At 43.8% G+C, this 18,093-nt stretch overlaps 1 pseudogene across 1 annotated transcript; it reads left to right on the top strand.

The window, feature by feature from the left end:
* Positions 1–3,236: 3,236 nt before the first annotated feature.
* Positions 3,237–14,377, top strand: LOC311127402 (ribosome-recycling factor, mitochondrial-like; annotated as a pseudogene). The gene is made up of 3 exons: positions 3,237–3,422; positions 3,829–3,984; positions 14,262–14,377. The product of its transcript is annotated as a ribosome-recycling factor, mitochondrial-like (transcript).
* Positions 14,378–18,093: the final 3,716 nt, after the last annotated feature.

Here is an 18,093-nt window from a genome sequence, read left to right as displayed (position 1 = left end):
GTGTGCCAGGAAAACATTCTCCACACCATTACACCACAGCCACCAGCCTGTACCGTTGACACCAGGCAGGATGGGGCCATGGACTCATGCTGCTTATGCCAAATCCTGACTCTGCCACCAGCATGACGCAACAGGAACCAGCATTCGTCAGACCAGGCAATGTTTTTCCACTCCTCAATTGTTCAGTGTTGGTGATCTCGTGCCCACTGGAACCACTTCTTCTTGTTTTTAGCTGATAGGAGTTGAACCCGGTGTGGTCGTCTGCTACAATAGCCCATTTGTTGTTTTTTAGCTGATAGGAGTTGAACCCGGGGTGTGGTTGTCTGCTGCAATAGCCCATCCTTGACAAGGACCGACGAGTTGTGCATTCCAAGATGCCGTTCTGCGACCTCTCTCATCAACTAGCAGTTTTCGCCCACAGGACTGCCGCTGACTGGATGTTTTTTGTTTGTCGCACCATTCTCGGTAAACCCTAGACACTCATGCGTAAAAAGCCCAGGAGGCCAACCGTTTCTGAGGTTCTGGAACCGGCTCGCCTGGCACCAACGATCATACCACACCTGGCACCAACGATCATACCACGCTCAAAGTCGCTTAGGTCACTGGTTTTGCCCATTCTAACGTTCAATTGAACAGTAATTGAATGCTTCGATGCCTGTCTGCCTGCTTTATATAACAAGCCACGAGCGAACCATTTTTGTGTACCTAATAAACTGGCCACTGAGTGTATATCAGTATCCCATCTCTCTATACACACAAAGCAAGATGGTATTATGACTTGGAGCCAAGCCTGAAGCTTCACACTTACAGTGGAGAAAAAAAGTATTTAGTCAGCCACCAATTGTGAAAGTTCTCCCACTTAAAAAGATGAGAGAGGCCTGTAATTTTCATCATAGGTACACGTCAACTATGACAGACAAATTGAGAAAAATAATTCCAGAAAATCACATTGTAGGATCTTTAATGAATTTATTTGCAAATTATGGTGGAAAATAAGTATTTGGTCACCTACAAACAAGCAAGATTTCTGGCTCTCACAGACCTGTAACTTCTTCTTTAAGAGGCTCCTCTGTCCTCCACTCGTTACCTGTATTAATGGCACCTGTTTGAACTTGTTATCAGTATAAAAGACACCTGTCCACAACCTCAAACAGTCACACTCCAAACTCCACTATGGCCAAGACCAAAGAGCTGTCAAAGGACACCAGAAACAAAATTGTAGACCTGCACCAGGCTGGGAAGACTGAATCTGCAATATGTAAGCAGCTTGGTTTGAAGAAATCAACTGTGGGAGCAATTATTAGGAAATGGAAGACATACAAGACCACTGATAATCTCCCTCGATCTGGGGCTCCACGCAAGATCTCACCCCGTGGGGTCAAAATGATCACAAGAACGGTGAGCAAAAATCCCAGAACCACACGGGGGGACCTAGTGAATGACCTGCAGAGAGCTGGGACCAAAGTAACAAAGCCTACCATCAGTAACACACTGCGCCGCCAGGGACTCAAATCCTGCAGTGCCAGACGTATCCCCCTGCTTAAGCCAGTACATGTCCAGGCCCGTCTGAAGTTTGCTAGAGTGCATTTGGATGATCCAGAAGAGGATTGGGAGAATGTCATATGGTCAGATGAAACCAAAATAGAACTTTTTGGTAAAAACTCAACTCGTCGTGTTTGGAGGACAAAGAATGCTGAGTTGCATCCAAAGAACACCATACCTACTGTGAAGCATGGGGGTGGAAACATCATGCTTTGGGGCTGTTTTTCTGCAAAGGGACCAGGACGACTGATCCGTGTAAAGGAAAGAATGAATGGGGCCATGTATCGTGAGATTTTGAGTGAAAACCTCCTTCCATCAGCAAGGGCATTGAAGATGAAACGTGGCTGGGTCTTTCAGCATGACAATGATCCCAAACACACTGCCCGGGCAACGAAGGAGTGGCTTCGTAAGAAGCATTTCAAGGTCCTGGAGTGGCCTAGCCAGTCTCCAGATCTCAACCCCATAGAAAATCTTTGGAGGGAGTTGAAAGTCCGTGTTGCCCAGCGATAGCCCCAAAACATCACTGCTCTAGAGGAGATCTGCATGGAGGAATGGGCCAAAATACCAGCAACAGTGTGTGAAAACCTTGTGAAGACTTACAGAAAACGTTTGACCTGTGTCATTGCCAACAAAGGGTATATAACAAAGTATTGAGAAACTTTTGTTATTGACCAAATACTTATTTTCCACCACAATTTGCAAATAAATTCATAAAAAATTCTACAATGTGATTTTCTGGAATTTTTTTCTCATTTTGTCTGTCATAGTTGACGTGTACCTATGATGAAAATTACAGGCCTCTCTCATCTTTTTAAGTGGGAGAACTTGCACAATTGGTGACTGACTAAATACTTTTTTTCCCCAAATGGCACCTTATTCCCTATATAGTGCACTACTTTTCACCAGGGCTCATAGAGCTTGGGCACCATTTAATTGGGACACAAACATACTGTTGAGGCGATTTACGAGGGTGACGTTGACAGTGTCTATTCGCCTGGTGTGATAGTATAGCGTAGTGCCCCATTTCTCTTAATGGTTTGTAAGGAGTGTGAATTCATCACACACAATAGATTATGTAATCCTGGGTATGATACATGGCTGGTTGTAAGGAGTGTGAATTCATCACACACAATAGATTATGTAATCCTGGGTATGATACATGGCTGGTTGTTCACCCGTTGATGATTGTTAGTTCTCAAAGATTATCTTATTAGAAAATATATTGCTCCATTATCTTTTCTACATACTTTATATCTGGGTTTAGTTGTTTAAATTTACACTGAAAACTTTTATCACCCACATTTTATAAAAAAAAAAAAAGATATATAATTTTTGCAGTGGTGTCCACGGTTTAGCAGCAGCTGTGTGCTAAACACTTGAAGCAGCAACATACAGTATGTAGATAGACATAAGTATCGCCCCCTGCTGGCTATTATTACAGGTTGCCATCCATGGTCCTGTTATATCATTGCACTAATATGAAAGGAGATAGATAGATAGATAGATAGATAGATAGATAGATAGATAGATAGATATGTTGGTATTTTATTTCCGTGCTTTAGTATTTTTATTTACGTGACTATGCTTGTGTTTTGTCATAACATCAGACTGTAATAATATCTGCATAATTCTCAATAATGTTTTTGTTATGCTTCTCTGTATGTCTGTCATTTGTGTATCTGTGTGTGACAGCGATGGCATTGAGTCAGCTGGGCCTACTGTAGCCGGCATTGTGCCGATGCCTGGTCCCTTTGGTGAGGTCTCCCTCTCAGCTGGCGGTCAGCTCCAGAGTCCCACTGCTGCTCCCAAATACATGTCATCAAAACATCGCCCCACCGCCGCCGCCTGCGTTTGCCTGCATGACGCCAAGAAGAGTAAAGGTGAGTGGAGGGCTGGTTGCCACTCAACGGCTTTGTACCTATCTGATTTTGTCTAGTGTTGCCATCAAAAACCCCTCAAAGGCTGAGGAAATATAGGGGTAGGAATCAAGACTTCATCCACCCATCCATGTGTCGTGTCGTTGAAAGGGTTTTATGTCTCTCTATTCTGCTTGTGTACTGAAGTGGTGGTCGGGAACATTCAAGAGTTTTTTTAGTCTTTTTGAGGAGGTTGAAGAAAACCCCACTTCACTGTGTATTCTCATCTTACTATTATTTGTAATAACTGTGATTGACTAGACTAGACTACCAGCATGCAGGTCTCCTTCCTCTCCTCCATCCTCCTTCTGTTCTTCCCCTTTGAAGTCTCTCTTGTAGTGAAGGCTGCTGGTTTTCTTTTTCCCCTCAGCGAAGGCAGCGAAGGGCCAGGCGGCCGAAGTGAACATCAACTCCTCGCTGGTGGAGGATATCATCAGTCTGGAGGAAGTGAATGAGGAGATGGCCGCCATCCTCACCGCCCTGAAGGAGGAATTCAGCCAGAACCTGAGCATCAAAACCTCTCCAGGTACATAGGGGCCATAGACTAAGGTAGGGGCACTCACTCTCTGAATCTTGTTTCGTCTCTGATGACGACTGTTGAGTAGCTGACCAGTGCACTCAGTTCTGGGAGCTGAGATTACGGAGAGGATACTTTTAAGTTATATTTTAATTTATGTATATATCAGCCACCGATTGTTCAACAAGGGATGCATAGCCCTGCAGCCCTGAAGTTTGAGCTGTGTCCATCTTTGTAAGCATAAAAAGACTAAAGTCCACTGTTGGTTTTCATTTAATTATTGGTCAAAAGATGAGGAAAAGTGCATCTCCATGTGTTTACTTTCTCCCTGAGGGGTCAGAGTGAACCCTGCCCTTTTACCTTGACCCCTGTTGACCTTGACATCCAGGTCACAGCCTTTCTCCTCCCCTGTCCCCCCTCTCCCCTTTGGGGGCTAAATGGGAGGGCCCTAAGGGGAAGCTGCAACACCAGGATCTATACTCAGATGAAATACCCCTCCCTCACCCCCACCCCCCCATCCCTCCCTATCATCCTTACCCCCCCATCCATCCCTATCATCCTTACCCCCCCATCCCTCCCTATCATCCTTACCCCCCCATCCCTCCCTATCATCCTTACCCCCCCATCCCTCCTTATCATCCTTACCCCCCCATCCCTCCCTATCATCCTTACCCCCCCATCCATCCCTATCATCCTTACCCCCCCATCCCTCCCTATCATCCTTACCCCCCCATCCCTCCCTATCATCCTTACCCCCCCATCCCTCCCTATCATCCTTACCCCCCCATCCCTCCTTATCATCCTTACCCCCCCATCCCTCCCTATCATCCTTACCCTCCCATCCCTCCCTATCATCCTTACCCCCCCATCCCTCCCTATCATCCTTACCCCCCCATCCCTCCCTATCATCCTTACCCCTCCATTCCTCCTCCATACCCTCTCCCCCTCCTCTCACCCTCTCCCTCCCTCACCCTGTGCCCCTCTGTCCAGATGCACAGTAATCCATGGAAGCAGCAGGGCTTAAAACTGACAGGGAATTCTTGACTGGAGAGATGCTGGAATGGGGGAATCATGACATCATTTTGTTCTTGTGTGTGTTTGATAATAGTCTCATCTGTGTCTCATTATGTGATGTTTTTGTTGTAAAGGGGAGTGGAAAGTCACCTTAGCTGAAGGAAGGGCTGTTGTAGAGGGCGGATTAATTTGATGAACCGTTGTCTGGGTAGGACTGTAACGTTCATGGAATTTTGGATGACCGTAATTGGCTAGCCATAGCATAAAAAAAATAAACCTACAGTACCAGTCAAAAGTTTGGACATACCTACTCATTCAAGGGTTTTTCTTTATTTTTACTATTTTCTACATTGTAGAATAATAGTGAAGACATCAAAACTATGAAATAACACATACGGAATCCTGTAGTAACCAAAAAAAGTGTTAAACAAATCAAAATCTATTTGATATTTGAGATTCTTCAAATAGCCACCCTTTGCCTTGATGACAGCTTTGCACACTCTTGGCATTCTCTCAACCAGCTTCACCTGGAATGCTTTTCCAACAGTCTTGAAGGAGTTCCCACATATGCTGAGCACTTGTTGGCTGCTTTTCCTTCACTCTGCCATCCCAAACCATCTCAATTGGGTTGACGTCGGGGGATTGTGGAGGCCAGGTTATCTGATGCAGCACTCCATCACTCTCCTTCTTGGTCAAATAGCCCTTACACAGCCTGGAGGTGTGTTGGGTCATTGTCCTGTTGAAAAACAAATGATAGTCCCACTAAGCACAAACCAGATGGGATGGCGTATCGCTGCAGAATGCTGTGGCCATGCTGGTTAAGTGTGCCTTGAATTCTAAATAAATCACAGAAAGCTTCACCAGCAAAGCAACCCCACACCATAACACCTCCTCCTCCATGCTTTACAGTGGGAACTACACATGAGGATATCATCCGTTCACCCACACCGCGTCTCACAAAGACACGGCGGTTGGAACCAAAAATCTCAAATTTGGACTCAAACTTACACCGGTCTAATGTCCATTGCTTGTATTTCTTGGCCCAAGCAAGTCTCTTCTTCTTATTGGTGTCCTTTAGTAGTGGTTTCTTTGCAGCAATTCGACCATGAAGGCCTGATTCACACAGTCTCCTCTGAACAGTTGGTGTTGAGATGTGTCTGTTTCTTGAACTCTGTGAAGCATTTATTTGGGCAGCAATTTCTGAGGCTGGTAACTCTAATGAATTTATCCTCTGCAGCAGAATGGGTCTTCCATTCCTGTGGCGGTCCTCATGAGAGCCAGTTTCATCATAGCGCTTGATGGTTTTTGCAACTGCACTTGAAGAAACGTTAAAAGTTCTTGACATTTTCCGGATTGATTGACCTTCATGTCTTAAAGTAATGACGGACTGTCGTTTCTCTTTGCTTATTTGAGCTTTTCTTGCCATAATATGGACTTGGTCTTTTACCAAATAGGGCTATCTTCTGTATACCCCCCCTACATTGTCCCAACACAACTGATTGGCTCAAACGCATTAAGAAGGAATGAAATTCCACAAATTAACTTTTAAGAAGGCACACCTGTTAATTGATATAGAAAAACACTTGAATGAGTAGGTGTGTCCAAACTTTTGACTGGTAGTGAATATATATATATTTTTTATGCACATTTTCTCCTTTCATCCGGTCCTGACAGCATGTGCTGTCATAGAAATATAATGAATAGAATGGGTGTCCCCATTCAAGTCAATGATGGTATAATGGGTGGACTGGCGGCCATTACGAGTGTACCCATAGGCCCAGTCGGTATTAAATAGAACTTTGCGCCTGTGGGGAAAACAACCCATGGTTACCTTGGCTACCCCATTAGCTCACAGCAAAAACTTGACAATTTTCAAAGTCAATTTTCTTGTTGTGTGCAATTACAAAACTACATTTAAGAAAAGTACAAAATGTGTAAAGATTACTTTTCTACTTTTCTTTTTATTTGTCCAGGTGAAACAGTCTGTGAAAAGTTGCTAGCTCACTTCTAAATTCTCAAACTACCGTAAACTTAAATTAAACGCATTCTCAAATAGCCGCCTATCTCTTTTAATAGCCAGGCATCGGCACACATTTTCAGCAAATAAACGGCTATTTCAAATAAACAACGGATCTAAATTAATTGTTTATGAGTGAACTTGTGGTCCTCTGTAGCTCAGCTGGTAGAGCACGGCGCTTGTAACGTCAAGGTAGTGGGTTCGATCCCCGGGACCACCCGTACACAAAACATTTTTATGCACGCATGACTGTAAGTAGCTTTGGATAAAAGCGTCTGCTAAATGGCATATTATTATTATTATTATTATTAACTTAATTGAGTACCATCGAGATTGCGCAAAAGAAGATGGATTTGTTATTATTATTTTTATACTGGACACAATAAACAGTGTGGTAGTCTTTACAACATTTTATTGACCAAAAGCTGTGTACATTAAGGAAATAGACGCCTGGCTCAAATAGAAGCCTGTCTCTAAAAAACGGCGGTTGTGTTCAGTGACCGGGGGCAAACTACCTGCCCTCCAGGACACCTAGAGCACCCGATGTCACAGGAAGGCCAAAAAGATAATCAAGGACAACAACCACCCGAGGCACTGCCTGTTCACCCCTCTATCATCCAGAAGGCGAGGTCAGTACAGGTGTATCAAAGCTGGGACCGAGAGAATGAAAAACAGCTTCTATCTTAAGGCCCTCAGACTGTTAAATAGCCATCACTAGCACATTAGAGGCTGCTGCCCTATATACATAGACTGAAATCACTGGCCACTTTAATAATGGAACACTAGTCACTTCAATAATGTTTACATATTTTGCATTACTCATCTCATACAGTTGAAGTCGGAAGTTTACAAACACCTTAGCCAAATACATTTAAACTCAGTTTTTCACAATTCCTGACATCCTAGTAAAAATCCACTTTATTTTAAGAATGTGAAATATCAGAATAATAGTAGAGAGAATGATTTATTTCAGCTTTTCTTTCATCACATTCCCAGTGGGTCAGAAGTTTACATACACTCAATTAGTATTTGGTAGCATTGCCTTTAAATTGTTTAACTTGGGTCAAACGTTTCGGGTAGCCTTCCACAAGCTTCCCACAATAAGTTGGGGGGATTTTGGCCCATTCCTCCTGACAGAGCTGGTGTAACTGAGTCAGGTTTGTAGGCCTCTTGCTCGCACACGCTTTTTCAGTTCTGCCCACAAACTTTCTATAGGATTGAGGTCAGGGCTTTGTGATGGCCACTCCAATACCTTGACTTTGTTGTCCTTAAGCCATTTTGCCAAAACTTTGGAAGTATGCTTGGGGTCATTGTCCATTTGGAAGACCCATTTGCGACCAAGCTTTAACTTCCTGACTGATGTCTTGAGATGTTGCTTCAATATATCCACATAATTTTTCTTCCTCCTGATACCATCTATTTTGTGAAGTGCACCAGTCCATCCTGCAGCAAAGCACCCCCACAGCATGATGCTGCCACCCCCGTGCTTCACAGTTGGGATGGTGTTCTTCGGCTTGCAAGCATTCCCCTTTTTCCTCCAAACATAACGATGGTCATTATGGCCAAACAGTTCTATTTTTGTTTCATCAGACTAGAAGACATTTCTCCAAAAAGTACGATCTTTGTCCCCATGTGCAGTTGCAAACCGTAGTCTGGCTTTTTTATGGCGGTTTTGGAGCAGTGGCTTCTCCACAACTTTGTCCCTGACCTGTTTGGAGAGCTCCTTGGTCTTCATGGTGCCGCTTGCTTGGTGCTACCCCTTGCTTAGTGGTGTTGCAGACTCTGGGGCCTTACAGAACAGGTGTATATATACTGAGATCATGTGACAGATCATGTGACACTTAGATTGGACACAGGTGGACTTTATTTAACTAATTATGTGACTTCTGAAGGTAATTGGTTGCACCAGATCTTATTTAAGGGCTTCATAGCAAAGGGGGTGAATACATATGCACGCACCACTTTTCCGTTATTTATTTGTTTGAATTTTTTGAAACAATTTTTTTTTTCATTTCACTTCACCAATTTGGACTATTTTGTGTATGTCCATTACATGAAATTCAAATAAAAATCCATTTAAATTACAGGTTGTAATGCAACAAAATAGGAACACGCCAAGGGGGATGAATACTTTTGCAAGGCACTGTACTTTAGATTTGTGTGTATTGTGTGTATTGTTGTGAATTTGTTAAATATTACTTGTTAGATATTACTGCACTGTTGGAGCTAGAAACACAAGCATTTCGCTACGCCCGCAATAACATCTGCTAAACACGTGTATGTGACCAATAAAATTAGATTTGATTGAAGCAAAATAAACGCCCGGGCTATTAATTTAAGTTTTATGGTAATTTTGCCTAGCTAACAGCTAAATGTTTGTTTTTGACTTAAATTGTAATTCTATTTTCGAGGCTCCACATATTGTCATGGAAAATAGGAATGTTATTTCCAACAACCAATGAGCAAATCCGCCATAAATCCAGCTGCATATTGAACGTTGAGATTTCCAAAAGGCTAGTCTCTTTGACAATGACAAGGAGTGGAATGTTAGCTAAAGAGACTGGTACTCAGACAAGTTCCAAGCCCATTCTATCCGTCGTTTGCTATAACACCTTGCTTGTTTCAGCAAGGGGCAACAAAGTTTAATCACGTTGTTAATAGCAATGTTATCGCAGAAATGGATTCAACCGCACGAATGCCCGGCCGTCCTGACTTCAGTCAGCTGATCATTCCCCAAAAAATTTACCACACACACACACACACACACACACACACACACACAGGAGATATTACAGCCTGTCACTCTGTCAGTTCCTCTGCTAGAAGAAGACTAATCTCTCTTTTCCATGGGAACGCTGGGCTAATGTCAGGCTATCCAGTCCTCCCTGGACAGCTCAGATTAAAACACTGTGAAAGGAAAGCCATTTATATAACAGATCAGGACCCCAGTCACCCAGAGATTGGTTAGCATAGGCTTCCATAGTTCAAACTGGGGGTTAGCTACTACCTGAATGTGTCCTATAGAATACATTTTTGTATTCTGTTGCAAAATGGTTTTCTACGGTGTGCCCTACTGAACACAACCCAGGATATGTATGTTTAATTTTTTGAGAAAGCCTATATTGTTGACTACTAGTCTACCTTTCACCATTGTGGGTCAGCTGCCTGTGCCCTGACCAGGAAGAGCCCATTTGGCTAATGGCTTCCCAGTCGATCCACATCCCTCCTCGTGCCGTTTAGGAAATGCATGTGTGCCCTCTGGAAGTGTAAGCAGATGTTCAGAGCAGGCAGCCAGGCATAGAGGCCCAGGTAGTCTCTCTCGTCCACCAGCCGGCTCTAGTAATTAGCCTGGGAACGAGGCAAGGGCCCAGGTAGCACAGACAGTTGGGCTGACACTGAGAATCAAATCAAGTTTATTAAAAGTACTGCATATTATCACACATTCCTACCACTTTCAGGTAATACAGAGAGGCACTGAGGGCCTGCCTTGGGTTGAAGTAAGGGCCCAGAGTCACAGACATGGTTGACAGGAAGTCTTTCTTACCAGCCAACATCTCAGACCAGACTAGCTCTAACTGTCGTGGCATGCACTCACTGTTCCCAATAGCTGGGTTAACTCAGTGCCTCTGTTCTTTTTACACTCATTTAACAGTATTTCTTCTGTCCCTCTCCTTGCCCCAACCTGGGCTCAAACCAGGGACCCTCTGAACACATCAACAACTGCCTCCCACGAAGCATCTTTACCTATCGCTCCACAAAAGCCACAGCCCTTGCAGAGCAAGGGAAACAACTACTGCAACGTCTCAGAGCGAGTGACGTCACTGATTGAACCGCAACTAGTACGCACCTCTAGCTAGCTAACGATTTCACACCGGTTGCACTCAGTTACAATTAAGGTTCGGTCGTTGGTGTTGAATGTGTCTAAATGAGGCGTCCAAATCTGTTAAGGACCTGTGAGTCTTTACAGCTGGAAATTAGAATGAAGCAAGCAATACATTTTGCCTTTCTAAAGCACAAGTATAAGTACCCAGAATGGTGGTTGTCCCACTCCTATACAAAACAAGTGGTAGAATAATCTAGAGCCCACTCCACCTCCCCACCATAGAGTTGGTGATGTAAGGCAGAGGACAGAGAGGGAGGAAACGGTGGCTTCTGAGGTAAGCCAGATGAGGAAAGGAGACTCATGTTGTAGAGTAGCTCTGGTTCTGCAGTCTGCACTGTTAGGGGGTGAGAGAGAGGAGATGAGGGTTAGGATAGTGGGCAGGGGCCTCACAGAGCAGGACTCAGAAACCTGCACCCCATCAAAACCAAACCAAATCAACGTATATTGGTCACATACACAGTTTTGCCGATGTTATTGCAGGTGCAGCGAAATGCTTGAGTTTCTAGCTCCAACAGTACAGTTATACCTAGTAAAAAGAATACACACATAATCCAGAAAAATAAATATATACAAAATTAAGAAATATCAGAACAAGCAATGTCAGAGACTGGAATATAAATATATATACATATAATGTATATAAATATATATACAGTGAGGGAAAAAAGTATTTGATCCCCTGCTGATTTTGTACGTTTGCCCACTGACAAAGAAATGATCAGTCTATAATTTTAATGGTAGGTTTATTTGAACAGTGAGAGATAGAATAACAACAACAAAATCCAGAAAAACGCATGTCAAAAATTTTATAAATTGATTTGCATTTTAATGAGGGAAATAAGTATTTGACCCGCTCTCAATCAGAAAGATTTCTGGCTCCCAGGTGTCTTTTATACAGGTAACGAGCTGAGATTAGGAGCACACTCTTAAAGGGAGTGCTCCTAATCTCAGTTTGTTACCTGTATAAAAGACACCTGTCCACAGAAGCAATCAATCAGATTCCAAACTCTCCACCATGGCCAACACCAAAGAGCTCTCCAAGGATGTCAGGGACAAGATTATAGACCTACACAAGGCTGGAATGGGCTACAAGACCATCGCCAAGCAGCTTGGTGAGAAGGTGACAACAGTTGGTGCGATTATTCGCAAATGGAAGAAACACAAAAGACCTGTCAATCTCCCTCGGCCTGGGGCTCCATGCAAGATCTCACCTCGTGGAGTTGCAATGATCATGAGAACGGTGAGGAATCAGCCCAGAACTACACGGGAGGATCTTGTCAATGATCTCAAGGCAGCTGGGACCATAGTCACCAAGAAAACAATTGGTAACACACTACGCCGTAAAGGACTGAAATCCTGCAGCGCCCGCAAGGTCCCCCTGCTCAAGAAAGCACATATACAGGCCCATCTGAAGTTTGCCAATGAACATCTGAATGATTCAGAGGAGAACTGGGTGAAAGTGTTGTGGTCAGATGAGACCAAAATTGAGCTCTTTGACATCAACTCAACTCTCCGTGTTTGGAGGAGGAGGAATGCTGCCTATGACCCCAAGAACACCATCCCCAGCGTTAAACATGGAGGTGGAAACATTATGCTTTGGGGGTGTTTTTCTGCTAAGGGGACAGGACAACTGCACCGCATCAAAGGGACGATGGACGGGGCCATGTACCGTCAAATCTTGGGTGAGAACCTCCTTCCCTCAGCCAGGGCATTGAAAACGGGTTGTGGATGGGTATTCCAGCATGACAATGACCCAAAACACACGGCCAAGGCAACAAAGGAGTGGCTCAAGAAGAAGCACATTAAGGTCCTGGAGTGGCCTAGCCAGTCTCCAGACCTTAATCCCATAGAAAATCTGTGGAGGGAGCTGAAGGTTCGAGTTGCCAAACTTCAGCCTCGAAATCTTAATGATTTGGAGAAGATCTGCAAAGAGGAGTGGGACAAAATCCCTCCTGAGATGTGTGCAAACCTGGTGGCCAACTACAAGAAACATCTAACCTCTGTGATTGCCAACAAGGGATTTCCCACCAAGTACTAAGTCATGTTTTGCAGAGGGGTCAAATACTTATTTCCCTCATTAAAATGCAAATCAATTTATAACATTTTTGACATGCGTTTTTCTGGATTTTTGTTGTTGTTATTCTGTCTCTAACTGTTCAAATAAACCTACCATAAAAATTATAGACTGATCATGTCTTTGTCAGTGGGCAAACATACAAAATCAGCAGGGGATCAAATACTTTTTTCCCTCACTGTACATATAATGGTGTGTATAGACAGTATGGACAGTATATGAATAGAAAATATGTGTACTGCAGTAGTTATATAGGATGAGCCATATATCTAGAATAGAGTATCTACACTGAGTGTACAAAACATTAGGAACAGTTTCCTTATATTGAGTTGTCACCCCCTTTTGCCCTCAGAACAGCCTCAATTTGTCGGAGCATGGACTCTTCAAGGTGTCGAAAGCGTTTCACAGGGATGCTGGTCCATGTTGACTCCAATGCTTCCCACAGTTGTGTCAAGTTGGCTGAATGTACTTTGGGTGGTGGACCATTCTTGATAGACACGGGAAACTGTTGAGCGTGAAGAACCCAGCAGCGTTGCAGTTCTTGACACACTCAAACCGGTGCGCCTGGCACCTATTACCATACCCTGTTCAAAGGCACTTAAATATTTTGTCTTGCCCATTCACCCTCTAAATGGCACACAAACACAATCCATGTCTCAATTGTCTCAAGGCTTAAAAATCCTTCTTTAACCTGTCTCCTCCCCATCATTTACAATGATTGAAGTGGATTTAACAAGTGACATCAATAAGGGATCATAGCTTTCACCTGGTCAGTCCATGTCATGGAAGAGCAGGTCTTCCTAATGTTTTGTACACTCAGTGTACATATAAAGTGGGTGAAACAGTATGTAAAAAGTATTAAAGTGACCAGTGTTCAATGACTCTCTGTACATAGGGCAGCAGTCTCTAGGGTGCAGGGTAGAGTACCGGGTGGTAGCCGGCTAGTAACAGTGACTAAGGTTCAGGGCCGGGTATTGGGCGGAGACCGGCTAGTGGTGACTGTTTAACAGTCTGATGGCCTGGAGATAGAAGCTATTTCTCAGTTCTGCACCCCAACCATAAGCCTCAGCTTACACTCTGCCAATTGAATTGTGGGGAGGTTGGTTTGGATCGAGTACTCAATGCCATTTTAGGTGATGAGGGTTTAGGCGGGTCTAGATAATAGTTAAGTTGTTTTGGTCATATGCTTGGACATGTCTTGTGTTATATGCTGGTGACATCCAATTTCCCCTCTGGGAAATCAATTAAGTTTATCATTGAAGTTTATTCAATTCATGTTTTATTCTGGTCCTTTTCAGGAGCTCTGGATCATATCGTGGTGTTCACGACAGATGGCAAATTCCCCCTGAACCAGTTGGGTCAGATCTCCATGAAATCCCCTCAGCTCATCGTGGTCAACATGACCGAGAGGTGAGCTCACATACACACACACACACACACACACACACACACACACACACACACACACACACACTGCTGGCTGGGTTAGGGTTCTGCTCTGTATGAACCACTCTCTGGGCTGACGGCAACACACTGTGAAATTAGCACGTCTCTCTCTCTATCTCTCTCTCTCTCTCTCTCTCTCTCTCTCTCTCTCTCTCTCTCTCTCTCTCTCTCTCTCTCTCTCTCTCTCTCTCGTTCCTCTCTCTCTCTCTCTCTCTCTCTCTCTCTCTCTCTCTCTCTCTCTCTCTCTCTCTCTCTCTCTCTCTCTCTCTCTCTCTCTCTCTCTCTCCGTCTCTCTCTCTCTCTCTCTCTCCTTTCCGTCTCTCTCTCTCTCTCTCGCTCTCTCTCTCTCCCTCTCTCTCTCGCTCTCTCCTCTCTCGCTCTCTCTCTCTCTCTCTCGCTCTTCTCTCGCTCTCTCTCTCTCTCTCTCTCCGTCTCTCTCTCGCTCCTTCTCCATCTGAAACCTGAGTCGTGCTCTCTCTTCAGCCTTGTGTTCAGCCGTAGTGATCGATGGTTCAGGGAAGCCCTTTGTTCTGGAGCGATTGAAACAAAGGCCAAAGACTTTGTGGTCAGCTGTCATCAGCAGGAAGTGACCGTGCTGTGCCCTCTGGGAAGGAGGAGGACTAACTGCTCCAAGAGATGCTCTCTCACGTACACACACACATTTCATATACACATACAACGCATGCGGGCACGGACACACACACACACAAACACACACACACACCTAACATATATGCATACAAGGCATACACACACACACACTAACAAACACACACACAACCTATGCGGGCACGGACACACACACACACTCACACACACACACACACACACACACTAACACACACACACACACACACACACACTAACACACACACACACACACTAACATACACACATACACACATACACACACACTAACAAACACACACACACACACACACACACACACACACACACACACACACACACACACACTAACACACATACACACACACACACTAACACACACACACACACACACACTAACACACACACACACACACACTAACATACATACATACACACACACTAACAAACACACACACACACACTAACACACACACACACTAACACACACACACACACACACACACACACACACTAACAAACACACACACACACACACTAACACACACACACACACACACACTAACAAACACACACAAACTAACACACACACACAACTCTCTCTCTTTCCCTGTCTTCATTCTCCTCTCTCTTTCCCTGTGTTGTTTCTCTCTCTGGGCCCCTTCTCTTTCCTCCGTCCATCATCCCATGTTGTTATGAATGAGGGTTGTCCCTGTCTGATGCTGGGATCTGTTTTAAAGGGAGATTGATGTTCTTTGGCTTTGACTCAGATTTAGTAGTGAAGCACAGTTCTGCTTCATCGTGAGGAGCTCAGCCTGGAACTCAGCAGCACTCAGCCACAAAAGGTGTACAACAGTGGAGGCTGCTGAGGGGAGGACGGCTTATAATAATGGCTGAAATGGAGTAAATGGAATGGCATCAAACACATGGTTTTCAATCATTCCCTTGACTCCATTCCAGCCATTATCAGCAGCCTCCACTGGTGTACAATGTTCATGAGGGATCACACCTTTCAGATATGCCTCATTATGTGTGCTTAATTTCTAAACACACATAGATAAGCATATTGCGCACATATTACACATAAATGATACGCATGTTACCATTATCATTGAATCAGTTCAATAGAGGTAATTCACCTGTGAGAGTAGAGGCTCAGAGACATTATGTTGAACACTGAGCGAGAAAGTTCCGACAGAAACTCCAAACGATATATATTCAAATGGACCAAATCCCACTGGTACCATCACACAAATCTTTACCGCTGCAACATGACAATTCCTTCAGACCAAATGTTTAAAGGGTGTAAATGTGTGATGTGAGAGCAGGGGTATCAATTTCTTATTTAATTTTTTCTCCAGTTTCTGGTGTAAACCACTGGGAAAAGAATTGGCAACAAGATTAAAGGATTATTTGTGTGTATTATTTCGCAAGGCCTATTGCCTTGCATGTTAAATTAATTTTAAAAAACAGCCTCTCCTAATCTCTGGTTCCTGTCTTTAACTCCAGAATGATAGATCCAACCCATACCTATGTTTGATTGTTCTCAGCATTGAATTCATCATTATTTCCCCACAGCCTCCAGCAGTTACGGAAATCTGGTGGAATGCTGTGCTCTGTTCTGGGTAGCTCCGTAAACACCAGGCATGTTCTGGTTAATATGTTAAAAATAGTGGGATTACACTGAGGTTTCTGATTAAACACAGCCAGTTCAAAGCCACAGCCCAGCCGAAAGGAACGAACAGAGCTAAAGAAAACACCCTTGTTAATGATGTGGAGGATACCACACACACACTAGACACACACACACACTAAGACACACACACACACTAAGACAAACAAACACACTAAGACATACACACACACTAAGACATACACACACACTAAGACATACACACACACTAAGACAAACACACACACTAAGACATACACACACACTAAGACATACACACACACTAAGACAAACACACACACTAAGACATACACACACACACACTAAGACAAACACACACACTTAGACAAACACACACACTTAGACATACACACACACTAAGACATACACACACACTAAGACAAACACACACACTAAGACATACACACACACTAAGACATACACACACACTAAGACATACACACACACTAAGACATACACACACACACTAAGACATACACACACACACTAAGACATACACACACACTAAGACAAACACACACACTAAGACAAAACACCACACACACTAAGACATACACACACACACTAAGACATACACACACACACTAAGACATACACACACACACTAAGACATACACACACACACTAAGACATACACACACACTAAGACATACACACACACTAAGACATATACACACACACACTAAGACATACACACACACACTAAGACATACACACACACTAAGACAAACACACACACTAAGACAAACACACACACTAAGACATACACACACACTAAGACATATACACACACACACTAAGACATACACACACACACTAAGACATACACACACACACTAAGACATACACACACACTAAGACAAACACACACACTAAGACAAACACACACACTAAGACATACACACACACTAAGACATACACACACACTAAGACATACACACACACTAAGACATACACACACACTAAGACATACACACACACTAAGACATACACACACACTAAGACATACACACACACTAAGACATACACACACACTAAGACATACACACACAGCGTTTTACCTCCACTTCCCTTCTTCTCTAAACATCCAAGCGATTTAATTCATGCTGCCATTGCCACTGCACAACAGCCACTGGGGGTTTGCAGTAACACTGTACTGCAGTACTGGACCTTTTAATGAATGACTAGAAAACAATGGCCTCTCGTTAGGAACGTGGGTAATGGATGTGAATAATTAGAATCCTATTTGCTCTGGGTGCTGTGCAGTCACCTCTGTGTTGGCTTAGCAGGGCTGTTAGACTGTTAGGTAATGGGAGGTTAGGAAGCTGCCGGCGGGCGGGGTGCGAGGGGGTGGAAGGGGGTTT

This window comes from Coregonus lavaretus (assembly GCF_964263955.1).
Source record: "Coregonus lavaretus genome assembly, chromosome: 4".
Taxonomy (NCBI): domain Eukaryota; kingdom Metazoa; phylum Chordata; class Actinopteri; order Salmoniformes; family Salmonidae; genus Coregonus; species Coregonus lavaretus.
This window is presented reverse-complemented; position numbering and strand designations above follow the sequence as displayed.